We start from the raw sequence: 8,794 nt of genomic DNA on the forward strand, positions 1-8,794 counted from the left end.
CTAATAGTGAAACCCTGAACACCATGTAGACCCTTCCCTAAAAAATAAAATAAAATAAAGATAAATGAAAAGAAACATAGATATAAATTTTTTGCAAAAGGAGAGATGGAGGAAGGAAAAAGGATAAAGCAGGAAATGGCATGAAAAGTGAATTCATATGTGTTACATCCATGTGATAACAATTCATGATAAATGAGGATATTATGTACTGTGGACCAATACTAATAAACATAAAAACTGCAGTGAAGTTTGGAATCAAGTTGCATATACATAACTCTTTGACAGGTCCTTACATAGGAAACCATATCTTTTTCTCTTTACAGCATTCAGGGACAATTAAAGTGTAAGTCTCTCTCACAATTTTAATGATCTCTTTGAGATATTTACCAAAAAATTGTAACTGTCTTTGTTAATGAACAACTAGGGAAAAAGTTCTGATGTCCTTGGGTCCCCGAGCCTCCACTGTCATTTCAGTATAGGTGGAATGATAATTACAATTCACAGAGGAATTGTGAGGTCACATATGCATAGTCCTTTATTTCAGGGTGCAGCCATCTCCCTCACCAGTGCTGGTGGCTGTTACATGCACCAAAATAATCCCCACCTGATGAAGAACTAAAGATGCCAGGTTAGTATTTTGTTTTTCAACCTGATGGGTAGAGTCAGTAAGGAAAGAAATTGTGAAGTGTTTATTTCAGGATCAGATATTCTGAGCTGGAAACAGGTTAAGAACAAATGTAGATAAAGAAATAAATCTTTCATGTGTGCTCAGCTAGAGAGAGAGGTGACAGTCCTAGGATCCATATGTTTAATGGTGTCTTCTAGTGTAATTAAAACTTTATTGTGGATGGAACTTGTGAATTATCACCATGATAGAGAAATAAGGCTTTATGTGCTAATTGTACACTGAAACGTACCTGTTCTTCAGATACCTTTTTCCCCCCATAATTTTATTGAGAAACAAATAGCAATCAGACAGTTTCAAACCAAATTGGTAAGACAGTGTCAATAATTAACACATTGCATACATTCTTACTAGTGGTTAATTGCTGTACAAGATGTGGACATGATATCCTATTTACAAACACTATTAAGACTCAGGACATATGAGAACTTGTACTGTAATGTCATATAACTCAGTAGTGTCCCAAACTTTCTGATCAAGGAGATTATTGGGCCAAAGAGGAAAGTGATTGATGATGGAGAGTGTGCCTAAGGAGAGTCACATGGAGAGAAAATATGCTCCCAGGCTTTCACAGAGAGCACATTGGCCAAGCAACGGCCGTGACTCATTCACATGGCTGACACTGACAAAGAATCTACAATCTGAGGTACAGGATCTCAGGATAAATCCTGAGGGGATTTCACTGACCTTATCAGACCCAAAAGCTACACCGCTTGTTGCATAGGTCCTGCTTTACCTTGGTCTTAACCATCCAGCAGAAAAGTATAAAAACGAAGCATAAGAATTAAAGCCATACTGTTATGTTGAGCTGTAGGGGACTCAGGTCAACAATTTCTGTTCTTCATATACCTTACAGTGAGTTAAAGGATAAATGCATAGCCCATTCTTTCTTCTTTCATTCATTCTTTCCTTCCTTCCTCCTTCCTTCTTCCTTTCTTCCTTTGTTTCTTTTTTCTTTCTCATTATTTCTTTTGATATTTTAAGATAAATTCTTGCTATATAGCTCAGAATGGTCTTGCATTTACTATGAAGCTCTGGCTGGCCTCAAACTCAGATCGATCATCCTGCCTCAGCTTCTTGAGTGCTGATATATATATATATCATCCCTTCCTGCTATGAGAAAGGGTACAATGCAATTATAACAACTGCCTATATCTATGTGGAAAACAGGCATATGAAACTATTTCTTGAGTCAAAATCTGTGTTAAATAGCTGCAGCTCTCTATATTTGATGCAAATAGTGGAAAAAACAGTTGTAATTCACTGGAAACACTCTCATCTGTTGATTTAAGGGATACTATTTTTCTTAAAGTTTAGGGAAGCGTTATTTGAACAAAAGCAATTTTAATATTTTCTGTTATAGACTATAGCTGCCAAAGTTGAATATACCTTTTATTATTTTTCTGATTTAAAAGTTCTCTCTGTCTTTCTTTGTCTCTGTATGTCTCTCCCTCATCTTCTACAAATGTCTTTCACTGACGTATGAGGACTTCCAGTGATGTCTGTTTTACCAACATTTTAAAATATGCAGTAGAGTCTAATTAAGTAATGTCATAAGGATGATCTCTAGAATTTATTCATCATACTTCTCTGGAACATTATGCTTGTTGAGTAGTAATCACTTCTTCTACCCTACATCAAAGAATGGTAACAACCATTGCACTATGTGTTTCTAAATATTCTGTGTAATGTAAATTAAACATATAAGTCAGATTATGCATATTTGGTTTTTTATTGCATTTTTCACTCAAAATAATGTCCTTAAATTTAACCCACTGGAGAATTTATTTTATAGGCCAAGTAATATTTTATTCTATTATATAATACATCTTTATTCATTATCCTTCAGTGAAAAAGAATGTTTCTTCCTCATGCTGGTTATTGTCATAGCTCCTAAAATGAATACCGAAGTTCCAACATCACTTGGTAATCCAGATTTCAATCTTTTGCATAGATACCCAAAAGTGAGACTGCGGGGTGAGTTGGCAGTATTCCATTTTTTGTGGACCATCCTTTACTTTTTTCTAAAGTGCCCATTCCTAAGGGTGGTATTTGGCATTCGTACTGTTATACATCTTTGTGACTTTTGTCATCTTTGGTTATTCATCATGCCCTTAATTAAACCTATAGATTTTCTTTGCATTTTCCATATCATTAGTGATACTGAAAATGCTTTCCTATACCTGTTGGTTATCTGTATGTATTTCTTAGAGAATCCTTTTTTCCAACACTTAGCACACTTTTAACTGGCTATTTGTTTTTCATTTCGAGAAGTTTTTTTCTTTTTTTCTATTTGGTTTAGAAGTTCATTTCTTTATGATTCTGCCAACTACAATAGTCAGGATTTCAGTTTTTCCCTATTACATTTTACTTATATCTCTTGTGTTTTCATGAATCTTTTTGCCTTGCTAACAATTTCACTTAACACATGCTTTCAATAATAATCATCAGTGAAGTAATGTTTATCTTATTCTATTATTATTATTATTATTATTATTGTTATTATTTTCTTTGTATTTTAGGGAAAGGTCTACAGCGTGTTCAGTGTCTTAGTACTATGTCAGACTTTTAGTGATCTGCCTGTTTACAGTCGTTCAAGAGCTAGAATTACAGGCACGCACCACCCCGCCCAGTTTCAATTGCCATCTCAACTCGCCCCAGGGGTGGGCCCGGCACTATCTTTTTCTAGTCTAATACACTTTATTAGCGTTTCATATGTCATAATTCAGAAGTACAGTAATAGCACTCAGTAATTTCCTTAAAGGATGCCCTACTATTTTTCTTTCTCTAATGTCAGCAGATGAGCTTTTAAAAGAATAAAATAATTTTCATCAAAAAATTCATTTTATATTGGGAGATGATTTCTTTGGATTAAAGTATAATACATCTATATTCATGAGGGTCTTAAATGTTTTATTAATATTTGTTGTTGAGCTGTAAAGTTAGTATTTAAACAGAAATGGACATTTGTGATATCAAAATTAGTTTAAAATGCCAATGAAGTGAAATGAAAGGACATGATATAAAACAAATTACAGGCTCAGATTATTTGAAAAATTAAAAAAAAAGTTCTGTTGCACAGCTGTTAGCATACTGACTATCCAACTGGCTAACTTCATTTTCAAGTTTCTACTCCATCACTCATTTAGACAGATTCCTTAACCTATTTGTCTCTGAGTCCTCCTCGCATTTCTGGTAAATTGTCTGAGTCAATATATCACACAATTAGAAATATTAAGTAGATTAGTATATGTAGGGCATTATGGCCTCCTTTCATGTTGTATAAATACAACATGAATACTATGTATTCAATGGTAGGTAGGGCACTCTGGTCTTAAGAAGAACATCAGTTACCAAAATTCAGCAGAATGACCTACAAGAATCTGTACTAGGGAATGTATACTCGTCTCAGAGTGTGCTCTGAACCCTGGGGACTTTCTTTTTTTGGGCTATTCTGCCTTCATTTACATAGCTATAAAGATTCTTGAATTTAATGACTTCTCACTGAGTCTATTTTAAAGTGTCTCCAAGATTCAGCTCTCTGCTCAGCATCAGGAAACCTGCCGAATTTCAGCTGAAGGTGTTCATCATGGTTCATGGTTTAGAGGTTCAAACTTTTCCTGTTTTCACAGATTTTTGCATTGTGTGCACTGCCATAACTTGTGTCTTGAGTATCTGAAGATATTGTAGTGAACTCCAAGGACTCCAGAAATATAAAACTTAATATCAATTCTCCCCCAATGACAAATATTAGCCTGTTTTAATCTACTCTGTATTATTTGTATTTAATGTGCTCTATATTATTTGTATTTTTATAGGTGATGTGTGTTTGTCATCTTGGGGAATGAGTACATTTACATATTACACCTTGGTCATTTTACTTACTATTTCTTCACTGGTCCTTCTCTCGACTTATTTCCTCAGATCTTATTCCTATCATTTTTTGTTATATTTGTGTTTTCCAAATGGAGCAGCATAAACATATCAAATAAAAAAAGATTCAGAGTATGATTGTTCAGTATCCCATCACAAAATCAGAGTCAAGACACACACCACTGGGGCTGGAGAGATAGTTTGGGGGTATATGCACCTGCCTGGCAAGCACAAGGACTCAGCTCTGATCTCCAGTACCACATGCCATGCAGACCCAGAACCCTGGGTGGGCCATGCCAGCCACTGAAACCGGGTGTGGTGGTCCATGCCTGTAATCCCAGCACTGAAGACATGAGATAAGAGTCCAAATTGGATAGCGAGACCCTGTACAAAAAAGACACATACCTTTAACAAGCCAAAAGCAAAAAAGCAATAGCAACACAAAAGTTATGCATTATTGCCATTCTTCTGAAAAATGTCTTGTTCAATATTGTGCTTGTGCTGGTGTCCACACAAGCAAATGTTACCCTGCACAGACACATGTTGAAGGACACACATATTCCTAGAACTAACACTTCTTCCAGATAACTACTCTGACTATTAGTGACAAGCATGTGCAAAGAATGAAAGAGCTACTTCTGATTTTGTGGGCACAGGTCAGTAGAATTTCATAAATTGAACCCAGTTCTTTGTAATGGGTAGACAAAGAAACACATGTATTATGGTGATTTGTGCAATTTTCCTGTCTCTTTAGGTAACAAGCCCAGAGATTAGTTTTCCTGCAATATATTTGATGAGTAGACCAACACCATATAGGTTTACATCATCTCTCACATCCGAGCTATTACATTACTAATATCTGCTTCATGATTTATACAAATGGACTCATTGAAAATTTTCATATTTGTTATTTGTATGCCCTTCTTGAGATTCTCAGACACTTCTTCTTAATTATTGGATATTATTCATTTTTTCATTAACCATTGAAAATGAATAATTGCATAACATATTAAAATTGTAGACAAATATAGAAATATGAAAGATATAAGATGTAGATAGAATGGATTTTAAAGAAATATTTCTGAAATGAATACATAGCATAAGATTAATAATAGATTGCACATTATAAATAAATTATTTAAAAACTTAAATGAATATTGTAATAAAAATTGTCCAAAATAAAAATGAAGAAAGAATTTACAGATCAGTCATATAATAGTTCCTTGTGTGCCAAAATCAAGAAACATATTTATATAATTAGAATTCTCAAAGTGTAAAGGGGTAGGCAATAAATATTTAAAGATTTAAAATTTCTGAACTTAGTTGAACATACAACCCCACATTTTCAAGAAAAACGAACATTTTGCACAAGAAATTTGAATAAAATCATACCAAGATACACAAAAACAAAATTGTCCAAAACATTGTAAAAATCATTAAACCATAAACATAAAAATACTAGCTATGGAAGAACAAAATTAAATAGTATCTTATTCCACATTAGAAAGAATAAGAGACCATATGTGTAAGAAACTAGACTAATTAATTTAAAGGACCAAAAAGAAAAAAAAATCTGTCTGTTTTAATGTTTATACTTAGCAAACATAATTTTGAAAAATAAAAGTAAATTATTTTCTAGTTATACAAACCTGGAATATTCTAATACCTCCATACGTAGCATATAGGAAATAACAAAGAGCATAATTCAGAAGGCAAGAGAAATTGCTGCATGGTTCTAGATAAAGAATAAAGAGCTCTCAAAATGTTAGTTATGCAGAACTACATAAAATATATTAGATGAATGCATTCAAATGGTCATTGAAGATTTCTACCAAACAGTATCAGTCTTATGTCGGGTTATACATATATTTTTTCATATGTGTGTGTGTGTGTGTGTGTGTGTGTGTGTGTGTGTGTATAAAAGATAAGGAAGAAGTAATATAAAGTCAATGGAAAATGGAAATATACTTTTTAAAGTTTCTAATACTAGAAAACATACCATGTCTTTTAAGTAGATTATAAGTCAATAATACAGTATAATCATGAAACAAAAATTAAGATTAAACAATATACAGAAAATTAAATATTTATTAATTGAAAATAAATATTTCAAAACAATTGATCTAAGAAAAAGTATTCCGATAGTAAAGAATTACTAAGTATAAAACATAAGATAAATACTGGAATGACAAATAAATGACCAGAACTTCTAACAGTTTGGGAATAGGCTATCACACAAAGTTCTAGTGTGTCGGGGACATGGATAATGCCCGTAACACTTACTAGTGTCCAGGTGTCACTTGTGGGGCTGAGCTACTGCTACTTCCTTGATAGTCACCCTTGAGACCCAGAAAGAATCATGACCCATAGGGTGCAGGAGAAGTCCATTTGTAGAGTATGCTGATGGAAACATCTTGCTCCTGTATACAAAAGAATAACTGAATGACTGCTTTTGTATACCTCTATTTCTCCTGTGTTTAATTGTTTGCCCTATTTGGTGGGTTCTTTCCATTCTCATTCATGGAGTTGAGATCATTTTGCTCCCTCTCTATTTAGTTACCTTTGTAGGCTTGGCTTTGTCATCATTAAATTCTTTAGTTTTTTTTTTTTTTTTTTTTTTTTTTTTTTTCGGAACTGGAGATTGAACTCAGGCCCTTGTGCTTCCCTGGGAAGCACTTATTCCAATGAGCCATCTCCCCAACTCCCTTTAGTTATTCTTTGTCATGGAAGTATTTCCCTTCTCCATTATACTTGAAAGAGAGTTTTGCAGGGTATGTGAGTCTGGGTTGGAATTTGTTTTCTTGCAAGACTTGTAGTACTTTGCTCCATGCTCTTCTTGATTGGATGGTTTGTGAAGAGAAAGTTATTCTGATGAGTTGTCCTTTAAATGTGATCTGTTTCTTTTCTTTAGGGTCTTTTAGTATACTATTCCTGTGCTGAATTTCTGGGATCTTGATTATTATATGTCTGAGTGTGGTTTTAATTGGGTTGATGTCATTTGGTGCTCTATATGCTTCGGTTAACTGAACTTCAGATTATTGTCCCATATTTGGAAAGTGTTCTGCTATTATTTCCATCCATATTCTTTTTTTTTTTTTTTTGAGTTCCTAGGGATTGAACTCTGGACCTTGCTCTTGCCAGGCAAGTGCTTATTCCTTATTTCTTTTATATCATTTGTATTGACTTCTTCTTTCTTATTGATGCCTGTTAGTCTTATGTTGTTCATCTTTTCATTGTCTTACAGATGTTTATTTTTTACTGCATCCTAGATGTTTTTTTTCTTTTTTTTGTTATAAATCTTCATTTTTGGAAATAGGATGTTAGACCATATATTACTAGGATTTTCTCCAAATGAAAGTGTTACAAGCCACTAAGTAACTCTCTGGTGGTCCCGACTTAATCCATCGGCTATCTGCGCCATCCTACAGTCTGAAGCGTAGCTTCGGGTCTCTGAAGGGGCGCTGGGACCCTCCTGTGCCGCGGATCCTGGCATTGCAGCTCCTGGGAAGGCTTAGAGGGCAATGATCCCCGAGTGCCCCACGCTCTCCCCGAGTGGGTAGACTGCCTCTAGGCACGCAGGCCGCATCGCCGGCGGGAAACGGCGCTCCTAGCAGCCCTGCCTCAGTCCACGCAGCCTGGACCTCCCTTTAGCGGCTAAGCCATAATGGTGCGCATGAAAGTCCTGGCTGATGCTCTCCAGAGCATCCACAATGCCAAAAAGAGAGGCAAACGCCAGGTCCTCATGAGGCCGTGCTGCAGAGTCACTGTCCGGTTTCTAACTGTGATGACGAAGCATGGTTACACTGGCGAATTTGAAATCATTGATGATCACAGGGCTGGAAAAATGGTTGTGGATCTTACAGGCGGGTTAAACAAGTGTGGAGTGATCAGCCCCAGGTTTGATGTGCAGCTGAGAGACCTGGAAAAATGGCAGAATAACCTGCTCCCGTCCCGTCAGCTTGGTTTCGTTGTACTGACAACCTCAGTTGGCATCACGCACATGAAGAAGCGCAACGAAAACACGCAGGAGGAAAACTCCAGGGAACCTTTCTCATTCACAACCTTGAAGCAGGACAGTCCCACAATATTCCTTTTCCTGTCGCTTGCTTTCCTTCACCACCGCCTTCTTCTTGAATATCCATCTACACGAGAGACATTTTAGCAGTAAATGGCATGTCATGACAAGCCGCCCATATTCAGAATACCACAATGACAGGCACTCCCATCATGAAACAA

At 35.6% G+C, this 8,794-nt stretch overlaps 1 pseudogene; it reads left to right on the forward strand.

Annotated features, from left to right (window-relative positions):
- The first annotated feature begins 8,222 nt into the window (after positions 1–8,222).
- LOC101576728 overlaps positions 8,223–8,794 on the forward strand; it is a 31,953-nt pseudogene continuing 31,381 nt past the window's right edge.

This window comes from Octodon degus, unplaced genomic scaffold (genome assembly GCF_000260255.1).
Source record: "Octodon degus isolate 3935 unplaced genomic scaffold, OctDeg1.0 scaffold00206, whole genome shotgun sequence".
In the NCBI taxonomy this organism is placed as follows: domain Eukaryota; kingdom Metazoa; phylum Chordata; class Mammalia; order Rodentia; family Octodontidae; genus Octodon; species Octodon degus.